The sequence below is a fragment of the Myotis brandtii genome, unplaced genomic scaffold (genome assembly GCF_000412655.1).
Source record: "Myotis brandtii unplaced genomic scaffold, ASM41265v1 scaffold990, whole genome shotgun sequence".
NCBI classification, from domain to species: Eukaryota; Metazoa; Chordata; class Mammalia; order Chiroptera; family Vespertilionidae; genus Myotis; species Myotis brandtii.
Window position 1 is genome coordinate 680,527 of NW_005372122.1, and position 21,443 is coordinate 701,969.

A 21,443-nucleotide genomic window follows, 5' to 3' on the forward strand; every position below is an offset into this window, starting at 1 on the left:
CCCTGATAAAATGCTTCAGAGAAAAAAAGAAATCACAGTGTTCGCTTCTCCCATAATGTGAGTTGGACTAGCGCTGTAGATATGTCAGCTCTGGAGCCAGAATCTGGAGCCCGGCTCTCATCCCTTCTTCACCATCTGACAGCTGTGCGATCTTGTGCAAGTGCCTTAACCTCTATGCCCCAGGTTCCCCATCTGTTTAAAATGGGGTTATTAATGTTACAAATCTCACAAGATGGTTGGGAGCATTCACATGAATTAATACAAGCAGATCAGTCACTGGCCAACAATTAGGAAGCATTAGGTAGTTGTATTACTTTCAATTGAATTCTCTCTGCATAGTTTTTTTTTAAATTGATAATGATGCCAATAACTGTCATGTATTGAGCCTTGGAGTATTGAGTGTTGATATGGAGGCATCTTGCTAAGTGCTCTGGGTGGTGGGGTCATCCCGTGTTTCCATGTAGCAGGTTCATCTTGGAAAGTAGAGAATAGTTCTGGTCTCTTTGTAGTCTGACCTGTTTCAAGTAGTCACTTCCTGGTGGAAGAGAGTCCAGACCAGTTCTCTAGTTAATTTCCACCCTCCGCCGCCATCGTGGAATGTGTCTGGTAGGAGCAAATGGAAGGCCTGTGTGGGTTCTCCTACTCTCTTTCACAGGTAAGACTGAAACTTATAAAGATCAGCTTCCTCAAAGGTTCTTCTCTTCCTATAGCATGTGGAAATTCAGTGTATCCATTTGAGATGCCAAACAGCCCAAAGAAAGCAAGGTCAATGTTTCAGGAATCTATGCTGTCTGTGCTTTTAAAACTTTTCTGACTGAATTCACCCTAAAGGAAAACATTTACCCCAACCAGCTTCTAACCTATTTCATTGTCATTTTAATTAGGGGAACCCCGTTTCTGATGGTCTTAAAGTTTGGCTGTAGTTGTGTGGAGGACAGGGAATGAGCCTTGTTCCTTTGGGCAAGATTCATTATATTTCTATTTTCATTGAATAGAATAGATATATTCTGGGCTTTTCCTGGGGCAATGCAAGCCAGGTTTTATTCCTGACAAGGTTTTCTTATCAGAGTTATATAACCCTTCTGGAAAAATAGGGGATTTCTCAGAGAAGAAAAACACACACACACACACACACTTTAACTATAGCTGGGTCACAACAGTAATAATATCCCATAAAGTCACTCTCTTTAGGAGTTAATTTCCACTGAGTACTTTTCAGTCTTATATGTGTTGTAAGGCATCAACAACACGAATCACAGTGATATTTCCTCTCCCTCTCTTCCTCCCTCTTCTAACACTCAGAAGGAAGGTGCCCAGGAAGTTTAATGTGTACCAAGAACTAGCCAACCTACCCAGGACCATCCACCCTGGCAGAAAAATGCCCACTATTTGGTACTGTTGGGTTCTTTTGTGACTTCAAGTTTCTATAATAACAGAAGTTCTCTCTAGAGAGAAGCCAATGGGAGATTTATATTTATGTATACATATTATGTATGTAAAATATAGAAAAATGTTTATGTATATATCACATATGTAATTTATTTATTTTAAGGCATCTAAAGGAATCGGCTTATGCAATTGTGGGGTGGGAATTGGCAAGTCCACAGCCCATAGGGCAGGCTGGCTACCTGGAAACTCAGGCAGGAGTTGATGATGCAATCTTGAGGCACATTTCTTCTCTGGGAAACATAAGATGTTGCTCTGAAAGGCCTTCAATTAACTGGATGAGCCACCACCCACCTTATCCAGGGTAATTTCCTTTACTTAAAGTCAGCTGACTGTAGATGTTAAGGACATTTACAAAAGACCTTCTTCACAGCAATGTCTAGATAGTGTTTAGTTGAATAACCAGGTACTACAGCCCAGCCAAGTTGACACTCAAAACTAACCATCACAATCATGAGACTCTTTTCTGTTTTCTGGACCCAAGTAGATCACCTGGACTTCCTTCTTGATCTCAAGCGATGATCTGATCTGTTGGAGATGCTCTTCTCATCCCTTTCGTGTAGCCTGGTGAACTTAGACTGCCTCAAAGGTGATGAATAGAACTTTCTAGTGTGCTTCCCAAGTCTTGCTACGAAATAATAAACAATTGCCTGGGTTGAGTTGCGGTCCAATCTCTTAGGAAATAGCCTGGAAACATGGGAAGGACTCGTGTCTCTGTGAGCTGGCCATCAGTCTTTATGCCTCAGCTTTCACAAGGTGGAACATGTGGGAAGGATCAGTGAACGCCCTGCAGAGTGGACCCCTGCAGATTTTCTGACTAAAGGGAAACCTATATTATGGCAAGCTCTGAATCAGACAAGGTGATGCCTAGAGACAGATATATTTCCCCTTTGTCAAAGTCAAGGTATAAAGACTGACGTCTCACCTCTCGGGGCTATTTCCTGGGAGACTTGCTCACCATTCAATGCAAGCAAAAGTGTATTATTTCTTAACAAGACTTGGGAAGAACATTAGAAAGACAGGAAAGGTGGGAGTGGGAGGAGAGTCTTCAAAGGCCTGACATGATGTTTCCTAAGTTAACTTTCATTTTCATTAGTATTGACAGTGACTGAGCCAGCCTGCCTTTGATTCAGTCCCAGATAATTCACAGAAACCCTTGACCGGGCCACCATATGGAGAGGACGAAGAGGTCCTTCTCACATATTGCATTGTGGGTTCTCAGCATCTGGGGCCATGGAGTCCTCACCTGGTGGTCCTGTCTCACAGTAAAAGAACTGACAACTCCCTTCACCCCTCTGAGCTGACTGCATGTTTGAGTCAAGACCTCTTAGAACACCTATTGGGTTGTAGTTGTTGAGGAATAGTTTGCAATCATGTAAATGGGGACATTAAGGGAACCCTTATAATTATAATCAACACACACACACACACACACACACACACACACACACACACAGCAAAGGAGCACAGGACCTGCAAAGAATTGGCTGGTACCTGCACCAACATTTAAATCCAAGCTTGTGGATTTCAAAACCAAAGTATTGGGATCATCACACTCGATTTTAAATGCTTTCCCTGCATGGGTTATAAGGGCTTTGGAAAGAAAAGCTTTCTTTCTATTATGGAAATGAAAACCTGCATGCTTTCTCTCTTTCCCCAGATCAGCTATGAAGGGATTTGGGGCCCCACAGCCCATCATGACTCAGAGGCAGCTGCTCTGACCCGAGGCTTGCACAGACCTCCAAAGGAGACTGTCCAGAGGCTTGGCCGCCCAGTGATTAGGCCCTAAAGAGCTATTCCTTGTTTCTGGTAGTTCACACACACACACACACACACACACACACACACACACACACACACACATTTCAAAAGGCAGCTGATGAAGTGTATTCATAAGGACTGGCTCAAGTGATGTAATGGTGGGTGGAGGCGGGAGGGAGTGAACTTGAGAATAGAAAATTGAAGACCAACAGATGATACATCCACAGACCCCTTCTGCAAGCTCCAATGTTCTCTCAGCACCACCCTGCACATCCGCATGATACGCTATAAAAGTGCCGAGGTCCGTGGTGGAGCCCAGGCCCTGACAATCCCTCAGTTTCCACGCTCACAAGTCACTCTGATGATCTTCATCAGCCCACTTTGTTTCTGAAATGGTTTTCTGAAAAGCCCATTTTTTAAAAAGATATGTTTTTATTGCTTTTTTAGAGAAAGAGGAAGGGAGAGGGAGAAGGGAGAGAGAGAAACATCAATGAGAGAAACATTGATAGGCTGCTTCCGGCACGACCTCTACTGGGAATTGATCCCCAAACCCAGGCATATGCCCTGATCAGGAATCGAACCAGTGACCCCCTGGTGCATGGGTGGCTGCTCAACCACTGAGCCACACCAGCTGGGCAAAAGCTCATTCTTTTCTAGGTAAGAGAGCCTGAGAGAAATCCTGAAATTTACAGGGTTGTTAAGGGATAAAATCTTTCATAACTTCTCAAAATTGAGAGTATTACAAGGAGAAAACATATGTCAAAATTTCCAGAAAAGGAAACCATTCTCAGGGGCTGAGGTGAAAATACTTCAAGGTACAGGGCCCCACTGGGTCTTGTAATCAGAACAATAGGAAAATGACCAGCGCCATGGGGCTGCTGGAGAGCTGTGGGAACAGGCCCGGTTTCTGAAACCACTGTTAAGATTGCACCCTCAAGGCCAAAGCAGGTGTTTCCGGAGCACCCCAGAAACAGGTCTGGGAAAGCCTCAGCCCTAAGCTGGAGAGCAAGTTGCTTATTTTCTGTGCCTCTGGTGCGTTTCTGAGCACCTGTGGGCACAGGTGTAGCTACTAAGGGCACCTTAGATGTCACGTTGCTGTTCGAATAGTCAGCATAGATGTTACAGCCAGGGGATAGCTGGATCTATAATGTCTTGTGCCAAAACTATATATTGCAAGAGTCGGAATCCAGGCTCAGACATCTGATTATGGAACCGCAAAACTTCGGGCTTAGTCATGCTCATGAAAGCCATTTGGCCCTGTTTTCTCTGCGAACAAAGCTATCTGTGTTGGTTCATTTAATCTAGCATATATCTGGCAATTATTGATATTAAATTGATTTAGTGTTTCGAAAGATGTTTCAGACACCAAACACAGAACTCCTAGTTTATTTTACAGCTGAATACAGGATGTGAATTCCTTCCCAGAGTAATCAGCTCTTGGTTTAACCCCTAAAGTGTGAGCATTGATCCCTTCTTAACTTGGCGACTTAATTACTCTCCATCGTGCCCTCCTTCTGTGTAATTTATTCTCTGGAAATAAACTGGTGGAGGATCACCTGCGTGAGATCATTTTTACTGAGTAGACATTTTGCTAAATGTGTCATGGTTATTTACCAGAAGGTTGACTCTACGGTAGAGACATTAACAATATCTGCTATTTCACAAGAAAGTTCTAAAAGGTGTTTTGGGTTGTTTCCCAAAGCACCTAAGTAATTCTCCCAGCATCTCTCAGAGGTATTAGTCAATTTTACAGGGAAGATATGTGAGGAATGTGTCTGAAGGGTGACAGTAGGCAAGTGAAACACTGAGAGGTGAAAATATTGTCAGTAATATAGACAGTAATTGAACAGGATTGCCTTACTCTGAGGCTTTATCCTCTAGGCCACAGTGCCTCCTACATTACATTATCGGTATTAACATAAGCATGAGAGATTAATTATATAGATCACAGGAAAAGTATATGACATTTACCTTCACTTTTTACTGAGTCATCTCATTAGGAGAAGAGTATACATTCAGCCCAGGTTAAAATAGTTCAGAACAAAATTATTTCACAGACTGCTTTATCACTTTTTAAAATATTGTAATATAAAAGTTAATGTGATTATCTTTGTTCATAAAATAAATAAAAGGTGTTTCCCTGGCCAGTGTGGTTTAGTGGTGGAACGTCAGCCGACTGCCAAAGGGTTGCGGTTTGATTCCGTTCAAGGGCATGTACTTGGGTTGCAGGTTTGTTTCCTGGCCCTGGTCAGGGTGCATGTGGGAGGCAACTGATCCATGTGTCTCTCACATCCATATTTCCCTCTCTCTCTCTCTCTCCTTCCCTCGCTTCCACTCTCTCTGAAAAGCAATGAAAAAAAAATATCCCCAGCTAAGGATTAACAACAACAACAACAAGGTGGTTTTATTATAATCTTGGCCAGCCTCAAGATAGAATATATACCTAACAAAATAATAAAGACTAGAACAAACTGTGCAAGACCATGAACTGACTTAGTTCAGTTGACTCATGTGAAACTTGAACTAAAAATGCACCCCAAACCCCCACTCCAGACCTTGGATAACAGCAGGAGATGGGAACACATTTTGATTAGCTTAGAAGCTGCATTATCAAATGAAAACTTACAATCGTGTTACTGGGATTGATGAAATCTCCTTTTATTTATTTTTTTAAAATAAAGAACTTTAGACATGGAATAGATGCTTGGCTGCTTTTTGGACATAGTGTTGTTGGAATCACCTTGGCAAACTGAGGGATGGTGACTTCTCAGGTTCTGTCGATTCTACCAGGAGGAATGGCTAAATTATAGCTTTATTCCAGATGAATGAGCAGCCAATAGACTCTGACTCATGCCTGAGACAAGATGACTTCCTTAGGATCTTTGTAGATATCAAATATTCCCAGGCCTTTTTCTCAGGAACAGTTTTCTTTATTTGAGTCATCCGATTACATGGTCTCAAGTGAACAGTGCATGTAGACACATAATCTACTGCATGATAGTGTTGGGCCAGAGGCACTTGTGTGCCATTTCTGGGTGTAGACTTTGACAGGGAGAGACTGGCATCGGATCCCTGGTGTCTGAGTCCGCAGAGAATGCCGGTCTGGCCAGGGCTGCCTAGGGCTGCCTAGGCCCGCCTTTCTCCCAGCGTGGCTGCGTGGCCTGCTGGGCGTCTTCCCCAGGGAGCTGTGGCCATTGCTTTCCCAGGCTCCTGGACCCAGTCCTGCTGCTCATTTAAGTCCTGGCATCTCCCTGAGAAAGCAGAACAGGCTCTGTGACCTCTGAGTGAAGGGCGGAGATGTTCTATACTTCCAGGTCAGCTGCCGAATCCCCCAGGGAAGTAATCTTTTTCTCTAAGGCTGTGTTCCATTAGTCACTGCTTGGGGAGAAACCACGCACCCAACTTTCAACTCCAGGGCAGTGAAGGCTCACTTGGGTAAAACCAAGTAGAGGCAGATTATTCTATATTGAAAGGGTTTATTACCCAGAACTTTTTTCCCCTCATGATGTTATAATTTCAGTCTTTTGTTTTTGTTTTTGTTAATCCTCACCCAAGGATACTTTTCCATTGATTTTTAGAGAATGGAAGGGAGGGGGGGGGATACACAGAGAGAAACATCAATGTGAGAGAGACACATCGATTGGTAGCCTCCCTGCCCCAACCTCGGGGATGAAACCAGCAACCCAGGTACGTGCCCTTGACTGGAATTGAACCCAGGACACTTCAGTCTGCAGGCAGACACTCTATCCACTGAGCCAACTGACTAGGGCAAAACTTTAGTCATTTATTTAATTCTCTGCTGCATTCCAACAAAAACTTTCGATGGTTTATTTGGCTTATCAGCACTTCTTTCAAAGGCATTTGGAGGGGGAGACAGCCAAGGTCACTAAAGATCTCAGCTGAGTTTTGGGGATTAAAGGCAACTAATATTGTTTTGTGTTACTTTGTGGAGCACGCGTGTGTGTGTGTGTGTGTGTGTGTGTGTGTGTGTGTGTGTGTGTTTGTGAGTTTTGATACAATAATGATATCTTTTCTGGCAAAAGGAATGAACAGTTGAACTATTTTAAAGTTTAGGATCCTTGTAGCTATCAAATATTCCCACAATCTTTTTCTCAAGAAAGGTTTTCTTTATTTGAATCATTCTGAGTTTATGGTCTCAAGCGAACTTGCTGTGTAGACACATATTCTGTGCCAGGCTTTCAGGATAGATCTCATTTAATGAAGAGCAGGAATAAGTATCTAAAATCAACTTTCATCTTTAGAAATGGCCTGAAGAAAACAAATCGCATCGGTTTGGATGTTATTCGGAAAGCTGGAGCTGGGCTGGGCTCAGACTTCTGAAACCTGAAAATGAAGCCAGAGTTTTGTTTTAAGCAAACTGGGGCTGACTTAGGGATGTCACATGAATCTGCCCCATTCACATTTAGCCTTTCTTTGAACCCGGGGTGAGAAATCCCAGTCATTCAAATGGGGTGGAGCATTTTATGCCTAGCCTTCATTTTTGAAATCAAGTGGCTCAGCCCTGACGGGTGTGGCTCACTTGGCTGGGCGTTGTCTGGTGCACTGAAAGGTTGTCAGTAGGGGGTGTATGGGAGGCAGCCGATCAATGTGTCCCTATCAGATCTATGATTCTCTCTCTCGCTCTCTCTCCCTTTCTCTTTCTCTCTTTAAAAAAAATCAATAAAATATATTTTAAAAAGAAATGCAGAGGCTCGGTTTCACCTCGTTTTAGTAAACCAGAATATTTCTGAGCATCAGTGTGATATGGTATGCAAAAGAAAGATTAGACATAGAGGACAGAGCAGGAGAAGTGCCCAGGGACTGTGTGTGTTCCCAGTGGAGGGTGCTTGGGGCCAGATGGGTCCTGGTTCCATCACTACATGTTTTTTTGTTGGCGCCTCAGTTTTTCAAAGAGAAAATGAAAGAAGAGATTCTTGTTATCTACTCATAGGAGAAGTGACAACTGACTAGTTAGTGGTCTCTGTGAGATGACCAGCGTGAATACAAAATGCACTGGTATTAGATAATGAAGAAAAGGGGAAAATCTCTTCATGGCATTTAAAAGAAAGGTTCCATTTTTGGTACTAAGATTTGGAAATCTCCAAAAAGTTCGTGATTCCTATAGAGTTAATAGGGACTTTAGAGTCAATAAAGTTTGAATTTTAAAAAATTGGAAATAATGACTGATTCCTGAAACCTCATGGAGATTACAGGAGTTGGCTTGAGATTACATTAATGTAATCGTGGCATGCTAAACCGACAGACAACACCCTGGAATATTAGCCATATCTAAATGCTTTTTGTATCAAATTCTTGACCTGATTTTTGTCCCAGTTTCTTTTTTATATCAACTAGATTTAGTTCTTCCTTTAAGAAAAAAGTTTAAAAATTCTAATGAAAGGCGGCTGTCTCTACTATGAGTAACATAAGAAAACCTGTTTTTGCCAAGGCAGCGACACAATATTGAAATACCTGGTTTTAAATTTTATGTGGGTTTGGCAAATGCAGTCTGAGAGTGGCTAATATGATACCCGACCTGGTGTTAATAGCCAATGATAATTCCATATGTACCACCTGCTACCTGTCAGGCTACACGTTCTTTCTTTTTTCCTTTTTTGGCATGAAGGTTACATTAGCTGTGAATATGGGTCTTCGTGGCTAGAGAGGCGGCAGCATGAACTTCTCTATATGAAATAGAGCCTTGATGTAATTATCATTTTTGGTTTCTTTTCTTCCGTCACCCCTTCTTCCCAACTCACTGCCCCCCATCAACGTCTATGAAGCCCTTAAAAAGCACAACATCCCATCCTGAATTTGGGAACTGGGGAGAGAAAAGAAAGGAGAGAAAGGGAAGGAGAGAGAATGAATCAAAGCATAAACTAGAATGTTTGTGGAGGAAAATCCTCCCGCCAAAAATATAAAATGAGAGAAATTTCCTGGAAGGCACAGATGAGGGGGAAATGCGTTAGCCGAAGGAAGATGTGGGTTTGTTAACCAATTGCTTTATACCTTAGTGTCTAAGTGCCACAGTCATATCTCTTTCTTCTTGAGAACATGTCAGGAATTTCTCAAAAGCCAGCTCCACCTGGATCACAATTGCTTCCTCTCTATTCTCTCCCACTGGTACATATTTTGAAATTGGGCAAAGCTGAAGAAAATATTTTTTAAAAACCCCAAACTTAAACCAAACCACTCGCCTGTCAATACATGGGACTTGACTGGGTGAGTTGTCTGGCTCTTCTGTCTCAAAGCTCTGCTCCAGTAGTGGGGGCTCGGCCCAGCGCTTTATGGGAGATGGGGAGACCCTCCGTTCACACATTCCCTGGCTGGAGAGAAATCAGGTTTCCTATTATAACCACTCAAAATGGATTATGGAGAGTCTAAAAGATGAGCAAAGAACATCAGAATGATTTTTTTCTTGAAAAGTGAAGACATTATCACATATTTTTCAAAAGAAACTAATTTTTGCCTCTTACTGGTATTATTATCCCAGCTGCTGTTATGTTCCTTCTGAGTAACAATGAAAGGCACAGAAAGCTCCCTTTCTTTCAGGCTTTAAAAAAATCTTCCTGAACCATTTAATCTCCTTGGATGGGGAGACTCAGAAAAATTGCCCAAATGTCTGATGTTTCCGAAACTCTCCAAGTAATACCATTGCTCAGAAAGATTGTTGCAGCTTTTTTCAGGTGCTTTCAAAGTAGTTCCTCTCCACGGTCAGTCATTGCGGTGGCCCCATGAGGGAGCGGCCTCAGGTTCTCCTCCTAGACAAGGAGAAGAAAAAGGAATCTAGGCTGAGTCTCCAGAGATTCCCCTCAGTCTGGCTCCCCGGCATCTGCTCCGGGCGGTGGGCACAGGCCTCTGAGGGGCCAGTGATCTTTTTAACTTTCTTCTCAACTCCAAAGCTAGTGTATGTCCTAGCTTTGTCCATATATTTATGGTTAATAGTGAGAAGTAATGGTGAGAAACCTGGGAAAATTGTTTCCCATCCTTCAGATGAAGTTTCTATTGTGTATAGAGTCACTGTAAAAACGAAGTGATAAAAAGCCAGGCTCATTCAGGCGGCTCTCTTCTTTTGGCCCGAGAATCTTTTGGCCACTAATGTTAGTGATTTTGCCGAGTGGAAGGACCAAGGAGCTCAGTATTTTCTCTAAAGTTATTTCTCCTCTCTTTGAAATGTAAGCACTTCCTTTGCCAGAGCACGCATTTCCACTTTCTAGATTCATTCTCAATTTGCATGACTATCTATTAAGCTTACCTTGGCCTTCCAGATTCCCACCATATTTAGAATTTTCCAGAAAGTCATCTACCTACCTTGAGCTCTCCTCTTCCTGGTTTATTTTTCAGGTCAAAATTCAGCTTCACGCTTGGTTGTAAAATTATATAGGTTCACGTTTTCAAGCACACAGATGCTTACGTTTCTTTGAGACTGTACTCTTCAGCTTTAAAGAAGGACCCTTCATTGTAATCATTACCGAAAGGATACAGTACTAATGGAACTTAATTGTTTCCACTGGATGCATCTCGGGTGTTTTTGGCAGCCAAAATGAAAATGATTCCAAATACCATCAAAGGGGCTTATAAGCACCCAGCATGCACAGAGTGTTTTGATATACAGTGGAGTGTTAATATCATTATCTCTCCTAATACAACATACGGTTCCTTTAATCCTCTCCCGCCTCTGTGATCTTAGAAGATCCCATGGATAGAAGGCAGAGAATAAAATACTATATACAAGGAGACAAAGGGAGAATTAGTCCCCATCCTCTGAGTGCATTTTTTTTAATTGTTTGAATCTTGGCTTCAAACATGTACCTTTATCAATACTGACTTCTGTATCTTCCACGCTAGTTTGAGTTTGTATGCGACATCAAACATACCTTTTCACACATGTTCTTTCCAGATTTTTTTTTAACACTTACTTAGCAGTTTATAGAAGGAAGTGAATGATCTCCTCAAGCTGCTTACAAATTAAAAAAAAATCTGTGCTTATTAATTATGCAGGATTAGTCTAATTATAATTCAGCAAATTAATTAGCGACAGAAGGTGTTCTGAAACATTGGAGTACATTTGCATGTTAAATGGAGAGGCTAGTCTGTAATATATGTAAATTTATGCATGGCTTCATAGTTTAATTTAAAAATTTGCAGCTGCATATGGTATGGGAGCAGGTGAAAAGTCAGTTTTAGTTTAATGATGCTAACAAACATTGGATGGTGTCCTGTCTTAGCAAGAGAATGCACTCATATCTGCTAATCTACGACTTTGTCATAAGAATATAATATTACATAGATGCTCAAACTCAAGGTCATTAGTGAATAGACCCATAGGTGCAATAGGTATAAAGCTGAAAACTGCAGAGAGATAGCTATGACAGAAGCCCACACTATGAACTTCATTCTCCACTTTATCCAATATTGCTTATTGAATCAGTCAGACTTAGCTTCGGGAAAGTAGCATTTCAGCCTGTGGGTACCTTTTTGTCTGACTGGTATCTATTCTGGCAGGTGCAGAAGAGTTGTCCAACCTTGATTCCCTTTCCAAATATTCACATTTGCACTTCATTTCAATTTCCTGGAGCCGTGGGAAAGTTATTACCAAGTTATGAATTAATGGTAGGGTAGAGAGTTTTGCACATTGGCCTCAACCATCTGGCAAAACAGTAAAACCAGCGGACCAGGCAGCAGCAAAGGGCTCTTGGTGTAATTGGTGTTCACTGCTCAGCCTAGCATAGATGAGCTTGCGGGGAGGGCCGCGGACGAAGGGGGAAGGGAAGGCGGCAGAAGGGGCACTAAGGAAATAGGACGGTAAGGACCCATTAAGCTGATGGCTGGCTAATAACTTCATTTCTCTCCTTCACCGAGTAGTCGTGGCATTAGAAAGGGAAATAGATTTGTAGTCTAATTCTGAAGCCTCACTGAAAGATGATTCCTGAACTCAGTCTGTATGTTCAGTTTCACCCAGTCTTTTCCCCTTTTCTTGATGAGAAGAAAGAGGAAGGGATACAGCAAAAAGGAGGATACAGTTTTTTAAAAAAAGAAAACCGAGGAAGATGGAGCTGTGCACATTGCAATGAGCCCTCCAAAGACATTTTGTGAGGACAATTGAAATTGCAAACATGCTCTTAGTGTGTTTCAGTCCACGTGAGGCCCAAAGAGTTCAATTATTATTTTCATTAATGGTGTCAGATTTCCATTCGAGTGCAAAAACAAGGACTTTTCCTTAGAGGCTTTTCCCCTGTGAGTCTCGTAGTGCCAAGTAATGGAATTCAGGAGAGGGAAGATGTGTCTGAATGTAGAAGAAAAAATATTCTAACCTATAACCTCTGGTTCTCAGAAACTGCAGTGTGTTGCTGGTCAAAAATAAGTGGAGAATCAAAGTGGCCTCCTTGTTTTGGCACCTCGGCAACTGTTTACAGTCAGTTGCTTGCCACTGGAGCTATGGGAGACATTCCCTCCAGAAGAAATCATGAAATGGCTTTGAAATGAAGTCTATCGATATGGAGTCAGATTACACAGTGGGGGAAGTCGCTCCCTCCTGGTGCCTAAATGAATATAGCAGATCTTACTCCTGAGGCTGTGTGTTTGGTAACGAAGGCACTATTGCCAAACTGAAATGCCACTTCCAGGAGCTTGTAATTGGCGTGAATGCCAAATAGAAAATGGCCTGTTGCCAGGTAGGAACCAGAGTCAGTGTATGTAGCTCTGAACTATTTTGTCGGCCCATTGTTTACTGAAAACAGTGACGAGGATTTGGGCCCTTCATCTTTGGTTGTTTTTGTTCTCTTCCTGCAATCTGTTGTGTAGATTAATTACAGATTCTTTTTTTTAAAATCTCTCCCTAAAAATTAAGGGAAGATCTACAAGTGGAATATATGTTAATAGTGAAAAATAAGGAATGTAGAGGAAGAACAAAATCTGAATTTGTGGCAAGTCCCTCTGGTAACTTGGTATGGAAAACAGGCCATTTTAAAATGGGGGGGGGCAGGGACAAAGGGGAAATTCAGGGGAGAGGGGGCACGGGGCACAAGTATGCCTGGTGAAAGGTGAAGGAGCTAACTTACTAGGTATCAGGCATTTACCCAAATACTTTGCATGCATAACTATTCCTCACTACTCCTAGGAGTTCATCTTACAAAGGAAGGAAGTAAAGGTCCCCAATAAAAATTAAGTAAGCAAATAATAACAATAATAATAATTACAGAAGGCTCAACATAGTGTGAAGATGGCTTGCTAAGGACACCCCAAAGTCTGAAATTATCTGCTATGAAAGGAATTAACTCGATGGTCTATTTAAACATCTCCACTGTAGGAGAATCCCCTCTGTCCCTCAGATAATTCTTTCTAAAGTTAGCTTTGTTGACTTGGTTCTCAAAAAATGTTTTCCAAGGTTTAATTCAACTTATGTTACACATATGACTTCAGGCTTTTTTCCTTATAGTCTTCATGGACAAATGGGCTTGAGTCTTCCTCACACACTCTAGCAGTCTTCTACATTCTTTTTGCAGAGGGCTGCAGCTGTGTGATCTGTGCCATCATTGGACCATGTGGATTCTTGAGACATCTTGTTTTCCAAATATCTAATAGACTTGCTTATCTTCCTCTGCACACTCCAAAATAGCCACAGAATTTCTAGAGAATGAAGTCCCTGACAGGAATGAAAGGCTTTTTTTGTTTGTTTGCTTGTTTTGTTTTGCAACATGAAGAATGACTCCACTCTCATATCCAGGGAGTAAGATGAAGGATGTGCTGTGATCCCCCAAGTAGATCAATGAGGCACTAGTCTCCTAAAACAAAGAGCTGCTTGGCAATGTGTCCCACCTCTGCTTCAAAAGAAGCTTTGCCAAGCTCCTGCCAGAGCAATATATTTCTAAGAGTCGGGCTAACCAGAGTTCCACTCTTAGCTCTTCCACTTACTATCTGACCTTGGGAAAGTAATCTGACCTTTCTGAGCCTTAAACCAGAGTTTCACTCTTAGCTCTTCCACTTACTAACTGTCTGACCTTGGGAAAGTAATCTGACCTTTCTGAGCCTTGTTCATCTCCTCTGTAAAATGGGGACGTTAATTCTCCTACTCTCAGAGTTGGGGGGATTAAGTGAAAGCATGCATGACAAATAATATGTGGTGAATAAATACGGGATATATATATGCCTAAGTGACCATTACGACCAACTGGTTGACTGAATGACCTGTTGAGCAAATGACCGGTCGGTAGCTATGACGTTCACTGACCACCAGGGGGAAGATGCTCAACACAGGAGCTGCCCCCTGGTGGTCAGTGCGCTCCCTCAGCCAACCTCCCGTGGCTGACCAACCTCCCGCGGTCCCTCCCCGTGGCTGGCCGCCTCCAATTGGTCCTGATCAGGACTGTGCAAGACAGCCCCAATTGGCCCCAATCGCCGGTCAGGCCAAGGGACCCCACCCATGTACAAATTTGTGCACTGGGCCTCTAGTTATTACTATAATCATCATCATAACAAGTCCTTAGCTAAGTGCAGTTAGAAAGGTTGAGTATAGTTGGAAGTAAGAAAATTTATTGCTTAAAGATTTCTGTAAACTTAAATTTGTTGGATCTGAAATGGCCTTTTATTGAAAAAGTCTAGGTGAATAAGCTTTAGTGGTAATATGAGCCTTCCATAGGAATGTATGGAGACGGGAGAGTCTATACCTACTCTGTTTATGTATTTACTAGTGGCCTGGTGCACGGATTCGTGCACATTGAAGGGAAAAGAGTCTATACCTTCTCTGTTTATGTATTTACTAGTGGCCTGGTGCACAGATTCGTACACATTGAAGGGAAATTAATTAGAAGAAAGATTCGTGTGGTAATTACGTTACTGCAAAAAATTACATGTCAAAATAGTAAATATAATATAGTATCATAAAATTAAAACACACATGCAATTGGTACCAGTGAGAGCTTTATATGAAGTGAGTCAAAATTTATTTTTAAATTGCCAGTGTGCATCATATGTACTGGCCAGAGGGTCAGATAGACATACGGTTGGTAACTTAGCCTTTTGTACATATAGATATTTACTTTTTAAGGGATTGTATAATAAATGGATTACATAGAAAATCAGCTTATAAAAATGAGTATTTGACTTAAGCCTAAAGTAGCCACTCATTTAAAAATTTTAAGCCATCTCCCCCTTTCTGTGGATCTTCTTGGACCTTTGCACCAGCGCCATCTTACCAAGCAAATCTCAAGTACCGTGCATTCTCAGATGCCCTATTGTCAAATGTATAGGATACAGCAAGAATCCATGGAGAGTCTGACATCCCAGAGTCTACTTAAATTTGTGGACTTAAATGAGACTCCCATAAGATCCTTAGAGCTTCTTACCTGGGCTGACACCTAAACCATCAACAGATTTCTCAAAAGCAAGTGGTGTTCAGGCCAAGGCTGCCCGTCACCTTACGTGGACTGCCGGGTTTGGATTCTGTTGGAGGTTTGGGGGGAGGAAAATGAGTTCTCTGTTGCTGGAAGGTTCAAAGAGGATATCACAGCGAAGACCTAGATTAAAGCTGGATCATTATCATTGTGCTTTACACTAGTGTCAAGTGGAAACCAATCACCTAGGACAGTGGTTGGCAAACTGCGGCTTGTGAGCCACATACGGCTCTTTGGCTCCTTGAGTGTGGCTCTTCCTACTAAGCCTTAGGAGTACCCTAATTAAGTTAATAACAATGTACCTACCTATATAGTTTAAGTTTAAAAAATTTGGCTTTCAAAAGAAATTTCAATCATTGTACTGTTGATATTTGGCTCTGTTGACTAATGAGTTTGCCGACCACTGATCTTAGGAGTTTTCCTACCACATAGCTCAGAGTGAGCAAGTGGCCCTCTGGGTATGACCCTCCAGCACAGGCTCTCACTCTGACTACTTCTCAAACGATGTTAGCTTGAGAGGGTCCTGGGAGAAGAGAGGCAACTGTCCATTCCTTTCACATACAATTTTATGGTCCAGCCTGTCCCTATATTTGGTAGTGCTCAGAAATGATATGAGAGTGTTTTAAAGGAAAGGGGTTACCTTATTTTCAGAAACACTCCCAAACAGTGGAAGCCAATTGCATTTTAATTTATAGGACTCTGGAAAAGGAGGTTTAGTAGTTAATCCAGATAAATTGTGTTTTCCTCAAAAATCAATGGACATAGACCTTTAAGCACCTACAGTGTTTCAGGCTAATTCTGAAATGGCTCAGACTTTAGTGATCCAGCCTACTTATGTGGCCATGGTGGCAGAGAGAGAACCAGATACTACAGCAAACCCGTGCTTGGCCTTGGAAATTGTGGAGGGTGTTCTCATCCCCATGGTGCATAGATGTAGCCATATCATCACAGACATTGTTTCCAGAGTAGGCAGAATTAGATCTTTTTAAAGGAAGTAAATTTCAAAATGAAAGGTGTTTTACAAATTATTTTTCATAGAGTAAGGCTCTGCATAATGGTAGCTGTTACTAGTGCCAAGTTCACATTCTTTTGATATACATCTCCTCTAATCTTTTTGTTTAAAGAAGCTTTTGTGCCTTCCATAGTGCTCTCCTAAAGATGTTATGCATTACAATTTCTTAGAAGGCACTAGAGTTTGGATTTCAAATTGGAGGTAAATTGAATGGCCTCTTCTTCCACACAGCTGGAGAAATATTATACTGGGTTCTGTACTAGTCAGATCATTGGTTGTAATCCTAGATTATGGCATTAATATTAAGTGGTTATCCTTCCTGTGGTTTAGAGATCCCTCCCTGTCCTACCACCAGACCTTAAGTCCACATCCTATTTGTGCATCTAGTTTACATATCAGTTTCTATCTGGGATGTGCTCAGCACTTGTCTAGAGTCACCTAGAAGCTTTCATACTATTCTTAGACAGTGCTAAGTGCTCCAATATTCCAGAGAATGGGGAGGAGAAGAGATTTATTGGGTACTAGGTAAGCCCCTGGGATTGTACTCAGACCCTTATTCAGAGGTCTCCAGACTCATCTCAGAATCTGCAGAAGCATATTTTGAATAGTTTGGTTGTGTGTTCCATGAGGGCAAGGATTTTGTCCATCTTGTCTGCCATCATGCCTGAAAATTGGTGGCAAATATTGCATACTTAATAACTATCAAGTCAGTAAATAAATGAACTCACCAGGGGTTTTCAATAGTAGCATTTACTTCCATGCCACTATCTTTGACCTAATGTTTTCCTCTTGGTGTGCTATCATCCTCTCAATTTTCGAGAAACCTGAATCCTTTATAGTTTTGTTGTTATTGTTGCTGTCTTTGCTTTTTTAGGCCATATTTTCTGAAGTTTTTTTTTAATTCTCACCTGACAATATGTTCATTGATTTTAGAGAGAGGAAGGGAGAGAGAGAGAGAGAGAGAGAGAGAGAGAGAGACATTGATCAGTTGCCTCCCATACACACTCCACCGGGAATCAAACCCGAAACCTTTTGGTGTACAGGATGACTTCATCAAACTGAACCACACCGGCCAGGGCTCTGAAGTTTTGTTTAAACAACCATATTGATATATTATTTACATACTACACTTCACCCATTCCAAGTGTACAGTTCAATGGTTTCTAGTATATTCACAGAGCCTTGCAACCAACACCGCAACCTAATTGGTGCAGGAAATATAGGATGCCAGATGGAACTTGTTGCCAGAAAGGCCAAGGTTTAAATTCTTGTTTCGTCACTTACCAGCTGTGTGGTCTTGGGCAAATTTATAAATTCTTGGCGCCTTTGTTTTCCTAGCTGTGAGATGATTTGCCACTCATAAAGTTGTGAAAAATAAATGAGGCAATGAATATCAAGAACATAGCTGGGAGCATGACACAGAATAGGCATTTGGCTAGCCTTCTTCCCTGTCCTCTGTGACCCTGTACCCTTCAGCTGATGGACCACAAAGCATGGTGAGCAGGGACAGAGGTGGCTGTGGTCTATGACATTCCTGAGCCACCTTCTCCTGCCTTGGAAGCTTAGAGAAAGGATGCTAAGGGAAGGTGCATCTCGCTCAACAACCTGCCCATCAAGCTCATGATACCGGCCAAGGCATCAGCCAAGATGCTCCATTTTCTACCCATCAGCCATTCCTGCCTCTTTCGTTCACTCTCAGAGCAGTGGGCTTGATGTATCTCTCAGAAAAGCCCTGTTCCCACCTCCAGCTGGGCTTCAATAAGTGATGATCTTGTTGCCTTCAGTGGTTTCTGCCCCCAATGTAGCCATTTCTGGTGGGTTTTCAACTCTCTGTGTTTTTCTTAGCAAGCACAGACTAGTAATGCTGGAAGGACCCCAGGGATAATCCGGTTAAACCCTCTTAACACTTGAAGAAACCAAGGCCCAGAGAAGCGAGGTAACTTGGTTACAAAGTTAGTTGGTAGCAGATCAAGACTAGCTCACTGTCAGCATTTAATAAATATTTATAGAGTGAAGGAATGCCCTTTGGTTGACCTAGGAACTTGATTGAAATCTGAGGGTTTGAGTTCACTTTTGGGGGGAGGAGGGAATATTTTTTTTTTAAAAAATTATTTTTCAGTTAAAGTTTACTTGAGTTCATAATTGTAAATGTATCTTTATTGTTGAAAGTATTACATTGACTCCCCTCCACCCTGCTGCCACCCCCTCCCCAGGCCTTCACTGCACTATTGTCTGTGTTCATGGGTTATGCATATATGCATATAAGTTCTTTGGTTAATCTTTTCTCACCCTCCCCTCCCTCTGAGATTCATCATTCTGTTGCATGCTTCCATGTCTGACCCCACCTCTCTGTTCCTCTTTATCTATAAAAGGAGGATAAACCTGTAGTTAGTGCATCCTCTTAAGGAAGGAGATTAGAGGCCCTGCGAAGTGGTGATCACATTTATATAGTCAACATTTTTTGGAGAAAGTGAAAATAACTTCCATCCCGATGAGAATCTACACATTTGGTCTGAATCTTGAAATTCATTTCGGTTTCCCATTTCTAAGTAGAGAGAGCTGACATTTTGCAGGCAGCTCTGCCTGCGGAGGGATCTGGACCCAGGGGATTTGTTCCCTGAACGTTACCCTGTGTTTAATGGCTGGTTTGGTCAGGAAAGGGTTCTGTACCAAGCCCCTGAGCACGATGGGTGGCGGGGTACAAGGAGGCAGGTGGAAGACATCAGTAAAAAGAAGAGAAAAAATTGGAGATGTCAGTAAGCCCCAGAATTCCTTTAAATTAATTTCTAGGTCCACATATAAACTATCCAGGCCATAATTTCTGGTGCTGGCCACTTAGAAATAGAAATGACTAAGCCTCTTTTACAAAGTACTATACAATATAAGAGGATTCTTCCTCCGCCCCCCTCCCCCACCACTCTCCTAGCCTTGGTGAACAGAATGTTATATCTTTAGTGTGCAGGGGGCTGTGTAGGTTGAAACCAGCAAAATGAGTCAAAGCTGGGTGTTTTCCGTCCTAAGGACTGTTAAGGGTCCTAATTTAAAAATGAATAAAGCCTTTCAGCAGGCCCCTCGTTTCCCTAAACCAATTTGATTTTATGTAAACATTTATCTCCTTTGCACTTTTCCACCCACCACACCATGGCTATAATAACGCCTTCATGAACATTAATGTGTTCACCAGATACGTTTCGGAGGAAGGGTGGGGTAGGTAAGGGGAAGTATAACACACACAGAAAGCATTATAAGGAGCCCAATTGTGGGAAAACTTTCCCCAAATCAAGGAGTTAGTGAGAGAAAGCACTTGATTTGATTCTAGTGGGCTTTTTGTTTTTTGGGGGTGGGGTGGGGGGGATGAGGTGGAGGTGATATAGGAGGCGAGAAGTGAATCACTGCTTCGGCCTTGGGGGGGTGGTGGGGACTATTGTCTGGAGAGAGACTTCCCAGGGAAAAGGCAAGTTCCGAGTCTGCGGAGAGCGTCTCAGCGCCGGCGGAGCCCGCAGAGGACTCGGCAGACGCACGAATGGAAGACTGTTTCCCTGTCAAAAGCACAATGTTTGACTCCGAGTCCATCTTTTCTCAAATAAAAGCGGCTCTCGTTGTAAAGTGCTCCGAGGGCTGCGGGCAGACACTGGGCGCACTTTGGGAGCGCGGGCAGGTTGCGAGTTTGCAGGCCGCTGCGCGAAGCCTTGGGAGCCTTTCCTCTGCCTTGTCATCCGCAGGCCCCTGGGTGGGCACCTCCCGCCCAGAAAAGGTTAAAAAAAAAGATGGTTATACTCTTCAAAGTAAAAAAAAAAAAGATTACAGGGGAGATGTGAAAAGCAGATGTTATAAGATAATGAAAAAGTATTTAACTGTTATTTCTAAATTCACACCCAACCTTATTCATTAGATAGGGGGCAGGAACACTTGACCACTTATTTTTAGCAAGTCTAGAGAAAAAGAGATTCACAGAAAAAAATAAATAAAACGCTCAGAAAAGTGCAATTCCCCTCCTCTCCTCCTTTATCATTTACTGTTTATCTTTCATCAGGTTTCCTTTTTTTTTGAAGTGTGAAATACCATCCATTGGAGTGCTCTCTAGTTCTTCTGTGTGATTTGTAAAGAATTAACAATAAACACGAGGTCAGCATGCGAGCATCTCACCAACCGTTGCTTTAAAATAGGATTTTTGGGAGCACGGTTGATTTCTTCTTATTTTTGCTGGTAAATTCTGGGGGAAATGTATATCTTTTCCTTTAAAGTTCTAATTCAAGGCATGGATGTGAGAGTTCTGAAGGGACTTTGGGACTGCGGTAAAATTTCGTTGTCATAGTAACAGAAAGGGAAATAGGCCTAGCTCACCTGGGACTTTAGCACTGCAAAAGCTGGATTTTTTTTTTTTTTTAAGGAAAAAGACTCTGCAAGTAAAATAAATGAAAAACTTATTGTATTTTGAAACAAATTTCCAAACATTAAATACATAAATCGCTGAAAAGGCCGCATCTGCCATTTTTCTTGGTGGATGTACTTATCTGATTAAAGATGCCCCATTTTTAAATTAGTTCATTTAGGAGATTATTGGCTTAAAAAATATGTCTTACGAATGATGACCTCGGACCATTATTCTGTGCTTTTATTTTTTCTGGATAATCTATAAGAAGGAGTAAAAGGACATTCACTCTTGTTATTAATCATAAAACCCCCAGCGTGTACCCTGCACAGACTGACTCTGTCTTTGAGTGGTAACATAACATTTTCTGATGTGTATGCACATTGGCTGAAAATATCAGGCCCCCTCTGTGTGTGAGGGTGTGTGTGGGGGGGGAGGAGGGTGGTGGTGAGCAGGAGGG

At 42.1% G+C, this 21,443-nt stretch overlaps 1 protein-coding gene across 1 annotated transcript in view; it reads left to right on the forward strand.

Moving 5' to 3' along the window:
* Positions 1 to 21,443, forward strand: part of EBF2 (early B-cell factor 2) — a gene marked incomplete at its 3' end in the record, with an annotated part of 196,239 nt that overhangs the window by 117,148 nt on the left and 57,648 nt on the right. The window lies entirely within an intron of this gene.